We start from the raw sequence: 13,735 nt of genomic DNA, 5'->3' as shown, positions 1-13,735 counted from the left end.
ACATTCACAAACAGATGAGACCTATAGTAATGGATATCAGATGAATAATTGCTGGGGGTTAGGGAAAAGGTGAGTATAAGGGGATAACATAGGAATTTAATTGGGGTGCTGGAACTGTTTTGTATCCTGCCTGTGGTAGTGATTACACAAATCTATTTCATGTACTAAAATTCATAGAATTGTATAGACCCCCAAAGATCAAACTTACTGTATGATAAAAAATATATAAACAATCTTTCAAACAACATGCTACTGAACAACCAAAAAATCATTGAAGAAATCAAAGAAGAAATAAAAACTACCTAGAGACAAATGAAAACAGAAATATGACATACCAAAATCTATGGGATGCAGCAAAAGTGGTTCTATTAGGGAGTTCATAGCAACACAGGATTACTTCATGAAACAAGAAAAATCTCAAATAAACAATCTAACTTTATACCTAAAGGAACTAGAAGAATAAGAACAAACAAAGCCAAAAGTTAGTAAAAGGAAGGAAATAACAAAGATCACAGTAGAGCTAAATGAAATAGAGACTAAAAAGACAATAGAAAAGATCAATGAAACTAAGAGCTGATTCTTTGAAAAGATAAATATAATCAATAAACCTTTACCTAGATTAACTAAAAAAAAAAAGACAGAGGACTCAAATAAAATCAGAAATGAAAGAGGAGACTTTACAACTGATATCACAGAAATACAAAGGATCATAAGAGACCACTACAAACAATGATATGCCAACTAACCAGAAAACCTAAAAGAAATGTATAAATTCCTAGAAATACACAACCCACCAAGACCAAAACAGGAAGAAATAGAAAATCTGAATAGACTGATTCCTAGTAAGGGAATTGAAACAGTAATCAAAAACCTCCCAATAAACAAAAGTCCAGGGTCAGGTGACTTACTGGTGAATTCTACCAAACATTCAAAGAAGATTTAATACCTATCCTCAAACTCTTCCAAAAAACATAAGAAAGGGAAACAAAAGCAAAAATGAACATTTGGGACTTCATCAAGATAAAAAGTTTCTGCACAGTGAAGGAAACAATCAACAAAACTAAAAGGCAGCCTACAGAATGGGAGAAGATATTTGCAAGTGACATATCTGATAAAGGATTAGTATCCAAAATCTATAAAGAATTTATCAAACTCAACACCCAAAAAACAAATAACCCAGTTACAAAATGGGCGCAAGATATGAACAAGCATTTTTCCAAAGAAGACATCCAGATGGCTAACAGATACATGAAAAGATGCTCAACATCACTCATCATCAGGGAAATACAAATCAAAACTACAATGAGATACCACCTCACACCTATCAAAATGGCTGAAATTAACAACACGGGAAACAACAGATATTGGCAAGGATGTAGAAAAAAGGGAACCCCTTACACTGTTGGGAATGCAAACTCATGCAGCCACTCTGGAAAACAATATGGAATTTCCTCAAAAATGTTAAAAATAAAACTATCCTATGACCCAGCAATTGCACTACTAGGTATTTACCCAAAATACACAAAAATACAGATTTGAAGGGGTACCCTGATGTTTATAGCAGCATTATCAATAATTGCCAAACTATGGAAAGAACCCAAATGTCCATTGACTGATGAATGGATAACGAAGATGTGGTATATTATATATATATATATATATAATGGAATATTGCTCAGCCATCAAAAAGAATGAAATCTTGCCATTTGTAAGGACATAAATGGAGCTAGAGTGTATTATGGTAAGTGAAATTAGTCAACCAGAAAAAGATAAATACCATATGATTTCACTCATATGTGGAATTTAAGAAACATAACAGATGAATATATGGGAAGGGGAAAGGGGAAAAAAAGAGAGAGGGAAGAAAACCATAAGAGACTCTTAATGATAGAGAACAAACTGAGGATTGATGGAGGAAGATGGGTGATGGATATTAAGGAGGGCACTTGTTATGATGAGCACTGGATTTATATGTAAATGATGAATCACTAAATTCTACTCTTGAAACCAATATTATATTATATATTAAGTAACTAGAATTTAAATAAAAATTTGAAAAAGAGGTCAATTTTCTCCAAAGTAACAGAATGCAATCCACATATTTTTAAATGGAAATGGAAAAGCTGATTCTAAATTATTCAGCCATAAAAAAAGAATGAAATCTTGCCATTTCCAACAACATGGATGGATCTAGAGAGTATAAAGCTAAGTAAAATAAGTCAGTTAGAGAAAGACAAATACCACATGATTTCACTCATATGTGGAATTTAAGAAATAAAGCAAACGAACAAAGAAAAAGAGACAAACTAAAAACCATAGAGAACAAAGTGATGGTTACCAAAGGTGGGGGGGGAATGAGTGAAATAGGTGATGGGGATCACTTATTATGATAAGCACTGAGTAATGGATAGAATTGTTGAATCACTATATTGTGAACCTGAAACTAATATAACACAGTGTGTTAACCATACTGGAATTAAATTTTTTTAATTGAAAAGCTGATTCTAAAATTTATATGAAAATGCAAAGGGCCAAGAATATCCAAGACACTCTTGAAGAAGAATAACCTGGGAGGACTTGCTCTACCAGTTATGATACTAGTACAAGCACAGGTAAATTGTCCAATAGAATATAACCAGAAAGACACCCGTCATATATGGATGCTAGACTTATGATTAAGGCAGCATTGCAAACAAGGCAGTGAGGAAAGGATTTCTTTTTGATAAATGATAATTAGCTGTCCATATGGAAACAATGAACCTTGACTCTTACTTTGCACCATAAGCAAAATCATTCCAATTTAATTTTACATAACTTCCTCAACTTACAATGATATTCTGTCTTAATAAACCCATCAGAAGTTGAAAATATTGTGAGTCAAAATGCATTTAATACACTTAATCTATCAAACAGAATAGCTTAGCCTAGCCTACCTGAAATGTGCTCAGAACACTTCCATTAGCCTACAGTTGGGTAAAATCACAAAGCCTATTTTATAATAAAGTATTGAATATCTCATGTGATTTACTGAATACTGTACTGAAAGAGAAAACCAGAATGGTTGTATGGATACAAATGGTTGTAAGTGTGTCAGTTGTTGACCCTTCTGATCACATGGCAGACTGGGAGCTGCAGCCACTGCCCAGGATCACTAGAGAGTATCACACCACATATCACTAGCCTGGGAAAAGATCAAAATGCAAAATTCAAAGTACTGTTTCCCCTAAATGCTTACCACTTTTGCACCATCGTAAAGTCAAAAAATCATAACTCAAACTATCGTGAGTCAGAAAGTGTCCTCAGTTCTGAAAAGCAAGAGTACAAAAAAGTATTAACCATAAAGAAAAAAAACCCGATTAATTGGACTATCTTAATACTCATTTTAGTATTTAACTAATACTTAAATTACCTAATTTAAGTAATTTACTTAATTTAGGATTTATTTTTTATTTATTTTTTAAAAAGATTTTATTTATTTATTTGACAGAGAGAGACACAGCGAGAGAGGGAACACAGCAGGGAGAGTGGGAGAGAGAGAAACAGGCTCCCTGCTGAGTAAGGAGCCTGATGCAGGGCTCAATCCCAGGACCTTGGGATCATGACCTGATCCGAAGGCAGACGCTTAACTGACAGAGCCACCCAGGTGCCCCTTCATTTAAGATTTAAATTAAGACTTTAGTTCATCAAAAGACACCATTAAGAGAGTGAAAAAGCAAACCACAGAGTGGGAGAAGATATCTGTCACACCAATTACTTACAAAGAACTCCATATATATATATATATATTCCTATAATTAAATAAGAAAAATGACAACCCAATTAAAAAATGGACAAGAAACTTGAAGAGGCATTTCAAGAAAGAATATACACAAATGGACCATAAACATGTGTGAAAGAACTCAATAGTATGAGTAAACAGGTAAATGCAAATTAAAACCACAGTAAGATACTACTTGATGCCCAAAAAGAATGGCTAAAGTAACAAACAGCTGACCTACTGGGATGGATGGCAACAAGAACTTTCATACATGGCTGCTGAAAGCATCACTGGTACAACCATTTTGGAAAATTGTTGGCTGTCATCTACCAACACTAAATATACAAATACTCTCTGAACTAGACTGCTAGGGTTGCCATACAAAATGCCACAGACTGGATGGCTTAAATGATAGAAGTTTATTTTCTCATAGTTCTGGAGGCTGGAAGTCCAAGATCAAGATGTCAGCAAGTTAGGTTTCTCCTGAGGCCTCTCTCCTTGATTGGGGATGACCTTCCTCTGTGCATGTACATTGCTGGTTTCTCTCTTCTGTTTCCAGATTTCCTCTCTTCATGAGGACAGATTGTATTAGGGTAAACTCTAATGCCCTCATTTTAATTTAATTACCTCTTTAAAGGTCATATTTCCAAATAAGTCACATTCTGAAGTACCTGGGGTTAGAGCTTCAACATATGAATTTGGGGACAGACACAATTCAGTCTATAACACTCGACCCTCTGGATTCCCCAAATTCACATCCTTCTCAACATTTACTCCATCCAAACAGCCCCAGGAGTCTTAACCAATTCCAGCACCAACCTAAGTCCAATGTCTCATTTAAATATTATCTAAATCAGGTATGGGTGAGACTCAAGTAAAGTATGGTTTATTCTGACATAAAATTCCTCCATAGCTGTGAGGTTATGAAACCAGACAAGTTATGTGCTTCCAAAAATAATGGGCCAGGTATAGGACAGACATACCCATTCCAAAAGGGAGAAATTAGAAAGAAGAAAGGGGAACAGGTCCCATGCGGGGGTGGCAGCCCTGTCTTCTGGGCCTACTAAGGCAGCAGCATCACCCTCTGGGCGCAAGTTGGCAGGAGCTTGACCCATTGAAACTGAGGAGACAGCCCCACCTTCCAGACCTGTACCCTCTGGTCCCATGGTGGGAGTGAGTGGCAGTCCTGCTGATCTCTGAATTTCCTTCAGGGTTATTTTTCCCTTTTCTTGAAGGATAACCTTTTCACAGCTGGATATCTCTATTGTTGTGTCCTATAGAATCCCAGAAGTTCAACAGACTTCCCCCACTTTGTCCCATCTCTGCCCCCTTCAGTCCAAGCTGAGGGTGTTTCCACTCATATAACCTCATCTCTATCCCTGGCTTCTGCTGAGATAGCTGCTTAGATCCATGGGTCATACTTACAATCTCTTTTCAGCCATACCTTTGGTATTCACTCCAGAAGACACTTTCTTATTTTTTTTGTAATATGAATTGGCTGAAAATTTTCCAAATCTTCAAGTTCTGATCCCTTTTTGTTGAACAATTCCTTGTATATATCTCTCTTCTCTCACTTTTTACATGCAGTAAGGAGAAACCAGGATGCACCTTCAACACTTTGCTTAGAAATCTCCTCAATTAAATATCCCAGTTTATCACTTTCCACAGACACCATAACACAATTCAGCCAAGTTCTTTGCCATTTTATAGCAAGAACTGCCTTTCCTCCAGTTACCACTAACATAGTTCTCATTTCTTTCTGAAACCTGACCAGAATTGCTTTAATATCCATATTTTGGAAACAAAACAAAACAAAAACAAACATCCATATTTCTCTCAATACTCCCTTCAAGAAAATCTAGGCTTCTTATAACTTGCACAGTAAAACTCTTTCAGTCTCTATTCATTACCCCATTCCAAAACCACTTCCACATTCTCAGGTATTCATTATAACAGTACTCTCCTTCTTGGTACCAAAATCTGCATTTAGTCAGGATTCTCCTGAGAAACAGAAAAACATAACTAATAGGATGAGTGTGCATGTGTGCATGTGTGCATGTGTGCGTGTGTGCATGTGTGTGTGTGTGTGTGTAGAGAGAGAGAGTGATTTTTTCTTTTTTTGTTGTTTAGTTTTTATTTCAAAATCATAAACTTAATTCTGCAATCCAGCTAGACTTGGAAGAGAGTAAGAAATATATGGAACTCATAGAACTGCAGCAAAAGCACAAAGATTATAGGATATTTCAAGCAAATGGGGGTGAAGAGTTGCTCTCCTGAGCTCCAGAAGGAATGGTTTGGTAGTTAAGATAAAATACAAGTCAAATTTATTAGATTTGTCCACAGTCAGCATAGTGATCTTCTTGCTGGTCTTGCCATTCCTGGACTCAAAGTGTTCCATGGCTTCCACAATATTCATGCCCTTTTTCACCATACCAAAGACCACATGCTTGCCATCCAACCACTCAGTCTTGGCAGTGCAGGTGAAAAACTGGGAATTGATAGTGTTAGGTCTAGTATTTGCCATGGACAAGATGCCAGGACTCCTATGCTTCAGGATGAAATTCTCATCATTAAATTTCTCCTCATAGGTGGACTTGCCACCAGTGCCTTTATGGCATGTGAAGTCATCACCCTGGCACATAAATCCTGGAATAATCCTGTGAAAGAAGGAATCTTTATAACCAAATCCTTTCTCCCCAGTGCTCAGAGCATGGAAGTTCTCTACTGTCTTTGGAACGTTGTCTGCAAACAGCTCGAAGGAGACACAGCCCAAGGGTTCATCATCCATGGTGGTATAGAAGAACACTGTGGAGTTGACCATGGCTGGGTGGCATGGGTGGCTCCAGGAAGGTGGTGGCTGTAAGGCCTTATTGACTGATTTTTAAAAAATTGGCTCCCACAATTATGGAGGCCAGCAAACCCCAAATCTGCAGGATGGGCCAGCAAGCTGGAGACACAGGGATGTGCATGCACAGGGGAAAGGCCCTGTGAGGACACAGAGAAGATGGCCATCTGCAAGCCAAGGAACCAAACTTGCCGACACCTTGATCTTGGACTTCCAGCCTCCAGAACTGTGAGAAATAAATTCCCGTTGTTTAAAACACCCACACTGTGGAAATAACCCAAGTGATTATCAACTGAAAATTGCACTGAGTAAATTAAAACTTGACTTCATTTTATATGAAGTCTAAAAAACAGAAAAAATTAAGTTTTTTGGCTTTGAGAAACGTGCCTAGGTGCATATGTTATAAAGAAAAACAAGAAAGTGGTTACCTGTAAAGTCAGGATATGATTATCATTTGAGTGGGGAGTTGGTAGTAATGGGGAAAGGGCATACAGATTGGGAGCTCCTGAATGTGCTGGGGAAGATTTCGTTTCTCAACTGTATTGTTGGGATACAGTTTGCCTGTATTTATATATCTTTGGTTTGGACCCTTTTCTGTACATGTGTTATGTACCTCTAATATTTTAAAGGTTAAAAATTGTCAAGACCAGTCTTTCCTAAAATAGAGCTAGGCCTGGAATAATGCCCTTCTTTTCCTTGTTTCCAGTTTTAAGAGAAATGATTTTTTATTAAGAATAAGATTGACTAGGGGTGGGGTGCCTGGGTGGCTCAGTCGGTTAAGCGTCTGCCTTCGGCTCAGGTCATGATCCCAGAGTGCTGGGATCGAGTGCCGCATCGGGGTCCCTGCTCAGCAGGACAGTCTGCTTCTCCCCTCCCTCTGCCCCTACCTCCTATCATGCTCTCTCTGTCTCTCTCGCTCACTCTCTCAAATAAATAAATAAAATCTTAAAAAAAAAAGAATAAGATTGATAATCCTTTTAGAAGAAAAATGAAGCCTGACTTTCAACACAAACGATCTACTAAAACAAATTATAGATCCATTAATGCTCTAAACACAAAAACAAACAGTGAAAACCAACATTATGAATTTATTAGTAAAAACCAGGAATATGTCTATGTAACTTTGGAGTTTAAATAACTTTGTTAGCTTGACATCAGGCCAAAACCCCATAAAGGTAAAGATAGATTTGATTGTATTAAAGTTAAAAACTTCTAGATGGAAAAAACCCTTAGGATACGTTAACTCAAAATGCACTTGGGACAAAGTGAAACATTTCATCCCATATATGTCAGTATTTCTTTTTCTTTTTTTTAAGTAGGCTCCATGCCCAGTGTGGAGCCCAACATGGGGCTTGAGCTCATGACCCTGAGATCAAGACCTGAAACTGAGATTAAGAGTCAGACGCTTAACCAACCGAGCCACCCAGGTGCCCCTCGGTTAGTATTTCTAATACATAAAGAGCTTCCACAGATAAAAAAGAAAAGAATGAAAATGAAAAAGTAATAAGGAAACAAATAGGCAACACAGATGGTCAATAAACGTTTGGAAAAGGGTCAATCTTATTAGAGTTCAAAATATACAAATTAAGACAAAATATTGCTTAGATTTAAAAGGTAATAATAATAGCCAGGTTAAGGGACGTTCTGAGAGAAAGAGCTAATAATAATCAGTTTAGAGGAGAGTCTGAGGAAATAGAAATGAGTACACCACTCAGAAGAACCATTGAAAATATTCATCCACATATCTACTTCTAGACATTTATCCTTTGAAAATATAAACTCTTGCAAAGCTACAGAAGGATATACCTGTATGTTTACATGTGTCTGGATAGCCACCAAAGGATTATTTATAATGGGAAAAAATAGAAACAACTTAAATGTTTATTAATATGGAATTATTTCCAAAAATGTATGGCACGTCCATAGAATGACAAATTGTCTAGCAATAAAAAGAATGGGAATACGACAACAATCTAGTATGTGACCAAGTAAGTTGTCATAAGTATAGCATGTAGAGTGTGTCTCCAGTATTGAAAAAACAAAACAAGAAATAAAAGAATATATTTGTATAACTATAGAATAAAATTCTGGAAGACTATACACCAGTTAAGTATGGTTTTATCTTTGGGGGGTTGAGATTATAGGACACATTTACTTTTCAGTTTATTTGTGTAAAGGATTGTTTCATTTGTAACACATATGCATGTATTATTTCTCCCAGAGAAATATTTTCCAAAGTTAAAATTTTAAACTGAAATGCACATGCCTAAAATGCCCTTTAAACTTGAAAGGAGAAAAAAAGTCAAACTAGTAATTTCATAAAAGTGTTGAAACCATCCAAAGAAGTATGAGCGAGAAACAAGTTGTAGCAGAATGCATAGTCAGAGCTGTAGAAAGTTCACGATTTCCAGCACCTGAATCACAGCTGTACACCCACACAGATGATAGACTGTGCAGCTGAGGCAGAAAAAGGACAGTAATAATGGAAAACAAGAGGAAATTAAAAAGGCCCCAAATAAGAAAGCCAGATTAATAATTTGAAAATATTTTCCCCAACTGAAAGCATCACAGCAAAGATTTGTAAAGGGGACAGAATTTTCCCTCAAGAACACCCCCAAAGAATCCACAGATACTTCACCGTTGATTTTTTTAACTATAAAGAGAAAGACAAGTCAGTAAGAGGAAAGGGGTGACTGCAGGTAAAGATGCCACGAGAGGAGTGATTTCAGACCTTGCCTTTGGGAAACATCACCGCAAACATTGCCAGGCTGGGTTTCTCTTTTAAGGCAAGACAGAACAATTCTGAGGCAGAGACCCTAATATGATGTCTCCATAAAATCCTAGAGCTGCAAAAAGCAACAAAGATCTAAGAGGAGGCAATATACTTATGAGGCAAATTAAGACAGTTTTATGAAGAAAATGACAGTAAAATCACCTTGTGAGTTCCAGAAAGGCACAGTGGAAACACAAATCTCACTGGATGTCTTATGTGACCACGGCCAAAGGGAAGTGCCTGGTATTTGGGGTACAAGAGCTAAACTTCATGACATGTGTAGATGAAAATACTTGGGTTAAAATATATTGATGTTAAAAGCAGAAAAATATGTCAATTGGCCAAGATTGTCTTTAGTATGGTTGAAAGCAGTGGTCCTCAACCTGAGCCATGTGTTAAAATCACCTGGGGAGCTTCTAAAAAAATATCCTGCCCTACTACACACTGGCCAAATAATTCTGAACTTAAAACAAGTTCAGAAACTGCTGAAAACAAAAGATGAAAAAGAATATTATAAAAGTTACTATAACAAATGACTAGGAGCATTAGACATATTTACAATATTAAGTAAAATAGGTGGAAAACTACAAAAAAATGAGAGCCAGAATGTTTGTAATATATATATCAAGCTGTTGATACTCTTTTTTTTTTTTAAAGATTTTATTTATTTGACAGAGAGAGATAGCGAGAGCAGGAACACAAGCAGGGGGAGTGGGAGAGGGAGAAGCAGGCTTCCTGCCGAGCAGGGAGCCCGATGTGGGACTCGATCCCGGGACCCCGGGATCATGACCTGAGCCGAAGGCAGACGCTTAACGACTGAGCCACCCAGGCGCCCAAGCTGTTGATACTCTTGATTCATAAAATCTCACACCCAGATTTCCCAATTTACAAATAGGCAAAGGATAGCAACAGCAATTTGCAAAAGAACAAGGCAAGTGGCCAATAAAAAATGGGAAGAAAAATAGTGTGACCCATGGTAATAAAAGAAAGGCAAGTTAAAATGAGTTACCATGGCATTTAACCTGGCAAAGATTTTTAAAAATTATAATTCTCAGAGTTAGTGAGGGATTAATGAAATAGAAATTCCTCAACATGTAACAAAGAGTCTTATAATAATCATCTCTATTGACCTGGAAAATCTGCTTTTGGATTTCCACGTTGGAGAAATAATCAGGAATGTGCATAAGTGTGTCTGTACCAGGAAAAGCACCGCAGTTACCTATAACAGTGAGATACTGAAAACAACCAGTATGCCTAAAATTAGGGGAATGGCTAAAAAATGGTGTCGTTGTCATAAAATTCTATACCATTTAGCCACTAAAAATTATATTTAAAAAATATTTCACAATATAAAAATATGCTCACTTTATAATGTTAAATTTAAAAGGCAAGACTAAAGAATGGTAACTACAGTGTAAGTCCTGATATGCCCAGAAACAAGATAGGAGGAAGTAGAATGCCACCAGGGACCAACTCAAGGACAGTGCACAGGCCAATACATGAGTGAAATTTCTTATAAAAAGAAGATGGCAAAGGGACAAGAAAGAAAATCCAAGGAGATTTTGCCACTGTATAGTAGAAGGTCATCTAGCCATCTAGCTGCCTGCTACCTGGGTTCCCTGGGAAGTTGTTAACCCCCCGGGACCTCAATTTCCTCAGTTGAAAGAAGGGAATAACCTTTTTGTTGTAAGGATTAAATGAGAGAAGGTATGTAAAGCAATTTATAATATCTTACATAACAGTATCTCTACATGACCCATTTAAAATAATAGTAATGATACTAGTAATTGATGTTTATTAAGTACTTATTCAGGTTCAAACACTGTGTTTTGAATATTATTTCATTTATTCTTCAAAACCATCCTATGAAGTCAGGAACTACTATCTCCATTTTACAGAAACTGTAGAGCAGGGAGTTAAAGTAACTAGGTCAAGCCCAACAGAGTACATAAAAACTACAGAGATGTAGGATGATGCGGAGGTAAAATTAATTGCAGACTTCACCATTATATCATCAGATCTCCGTGGCTCTTGAGGATCCACTGCTCAAGGACAGACCACTGGGTTGGAGTCTCAAATCTGCCACAAATTAGTGCCACAGGGTTGGCAGAACTCTGCCCATCACTTGGCTTTCTTGTCTAAAATGAAGGGGTTCAAGTGCCAAAGGCTGCAAGCTGCTTCCTCCCTCTTCCCCTTCCTCCTCCCCCTCTTGGGCACACAGGCATGTGTGTCTGTGTGTGCGCCTGTGTGTCTCTGTGTGTTGTGTGTTACCCATCTAGCCCTGACATTCTTGTCTCTGTGGTTAAATTAACATATGAAGGAAACATACAAGAAAGATAATAGATTTGATCCTCAAGAACCTACGGTTAAACCCAAAAGGTAGGGGCGCCTGGGTGGCTCAGTTGGTTAAGCATCTGCTTTAGGCTCAGGTCATGATCTCAGGGTCCTGGGATCAAGCCTCACATTGGGCTGCTGTTCAGCAGGTAATCTACTTCTCCTTCTCCCTCTGCCCCTCCCCCGCACCCGGCCCCTGCTGGTGTTCCCTCTCTCGCTCACTCTCTCAAATAAATAAATAAAATGTTTAATAAAATAAAGTAAAACCAAAGGGCACTTAATCCCTGTGGTCTCATGGAAGAATTTCTTGTTTTTGATTTTTAAATTGTGGTAAAAAAAAAAAACATCAAATCTGCCATCTTAACCATTTTAAAGAATATAATTTGGTAGTGTTAAATATATCCATATTGTTGTGCAACCAATCTTTAGAACTTCTTAATCTTACAAAACTGAAATTCTATATCCATTAAACAAGAGCTCACTCCACACACTCCTCCCCAGCCCCTCATAACCACCATTCTACTCTCTATTACTATGAATTTTGCTACTTTAGATACCTCACATAGGTAGCATCAAAAAGACAATATTTGCTAGCCCTCCCCCACTTTCAAGAGTTAGGGCTACTTATTGTCCACCAAAAAGATGAACAAGTTCTCCAAAACCAAAGTGGATTAGCCCAATTTTCAACTGGAAAAAGCAGAAAACTAGTCATTATAAAAAAAAAAAAAGTCTAAGACTTCAATTTACCTATTTGAGGAAAAAGTATCTTGAGTAAGAATTAATTGGGTGGGTGAAGTGTCCTGTCAACCAACAATTCTTGACAACCCTGCACCTTACACTTAAAAAAACATTAAAATTTTATTTGGGCTCTTTATTTCCATTCCTTTCTATTACCCTTTAGGGTACCATTGAGGGCTTAACTATGGGTAACTTTCTGGGAAAATGACAGTTGTTGCACATGACCTGCAGAATTTGAAGGTATATCCAAACTACCCCTTTGTCTTCTACTATCCCTTCTTATTTCTGTTTTCCAAAGTGTACCCACTTCCATACACTTGCAAGACCAATCTTCTCATGATTTCAGGGAAAACTCCTGTTCATCTGCTCCTGAGTGTCACCTTAATCTGAACTGTTCTATACACCACTTTGGATGCCCACTCTGCCAGGCTTTGAGCTTGAGGGCTATGGGTGGGACTGTAAGCAAAACACCACCATGAGTTTCAAGGGGCTCACCATCCAGTGGAAATTACACATGTTAAGTAAATAGTTATACTCAATGTAATAGTGAGTGTACATACAAGCCCTTAGCAAGCACCCACAAACAAAATGTGGCTATTGAGAGGTTTCACAGAGAGGATCATATTCAGGCAAGATCTTAGAGGATAAATATAATTTTTCAAGTAGAGAGGGAAAGGGTTATTCAAGACAAAAATAAAAACATATCCAAGGAAAGATCAAGACAGAAGACATCAGAATGATAGCAAAATGGTGGATAGGCACTTCCAAGCTCTTGTCCTTCTATAGAAACATCAACAAGCAAGCAGAAATTGTTAAAACCAACTTTGTCAGAACTCCAGAAAATAGTCAAAGGCTTATAGCAACCAAGTAAATGCTGAATCAAGAAAATTTCAAAACGATAGGAAATCTTTGTTTCCTTGCTTACCCTATCTCTAGCACTTCAGTGGTCTTAAAAAAGAAAAAGGTATTGTTTTTGGTTGTTTTTTGTTTTGTTTTGTTTTGTTTTGTGACTGGTTTATTTCATTTAGCATAATGTCTTCCTGGTTCATCCATGTTGTACCATGGATCAGATATTCCTTCTTTTTTAAGACCAAATAATATTTCATTATATGCACACACCACATTTTGTGTTTCTCTTTATCCAACAATGGACATTTCACTTGCCTCCACCTCTTGACTATTATGAATAATGCTGCTATGAACATGGGTGGGCAAATATCTCCTAGAAATCCTGCCTTCACTTCTTTTGGATATATACCCAGAAGTAAGATTGCTGGATCATATGATA

At 37.2% G+C, this 13,735-nt stretch overlaps 1 pseudogene; it reads right to left on the bottom strand.

Annotated features, from left to right (window-relative positions):
* Positions 1 to 6,084: 6,084 nt before the first annotated feature.
* On the bottom strand, positions 6,085 to 6,578 carry LOC102734597 (peptidyl-prolyl cis-trans isomerase A pseudogene; annotated as a pseudogene).
* Positions 6,579 to 13,735: the final 7,157 nt, after the last annotated feature.

Source organism: Leptonychotes weddellii, chromosome 3, assembly GCF_054177405.1.
Source record: "Leptonychotes weddellii isolate Sample4059 chromosome 3, ASM5417740v2, whole genome shotgun sequence".
NCBI classification, from domain to species: Eukaryota; Metazoa; Chordata; class Mammalia; order Carnivora; family Phocidae; genus Leptonychotes; species Leptonychotes weddellii.
Note: the sequence above shows the minus strand (reverse complement) of the source record. Positions and strands in the feature narration are given on the sequence as shown.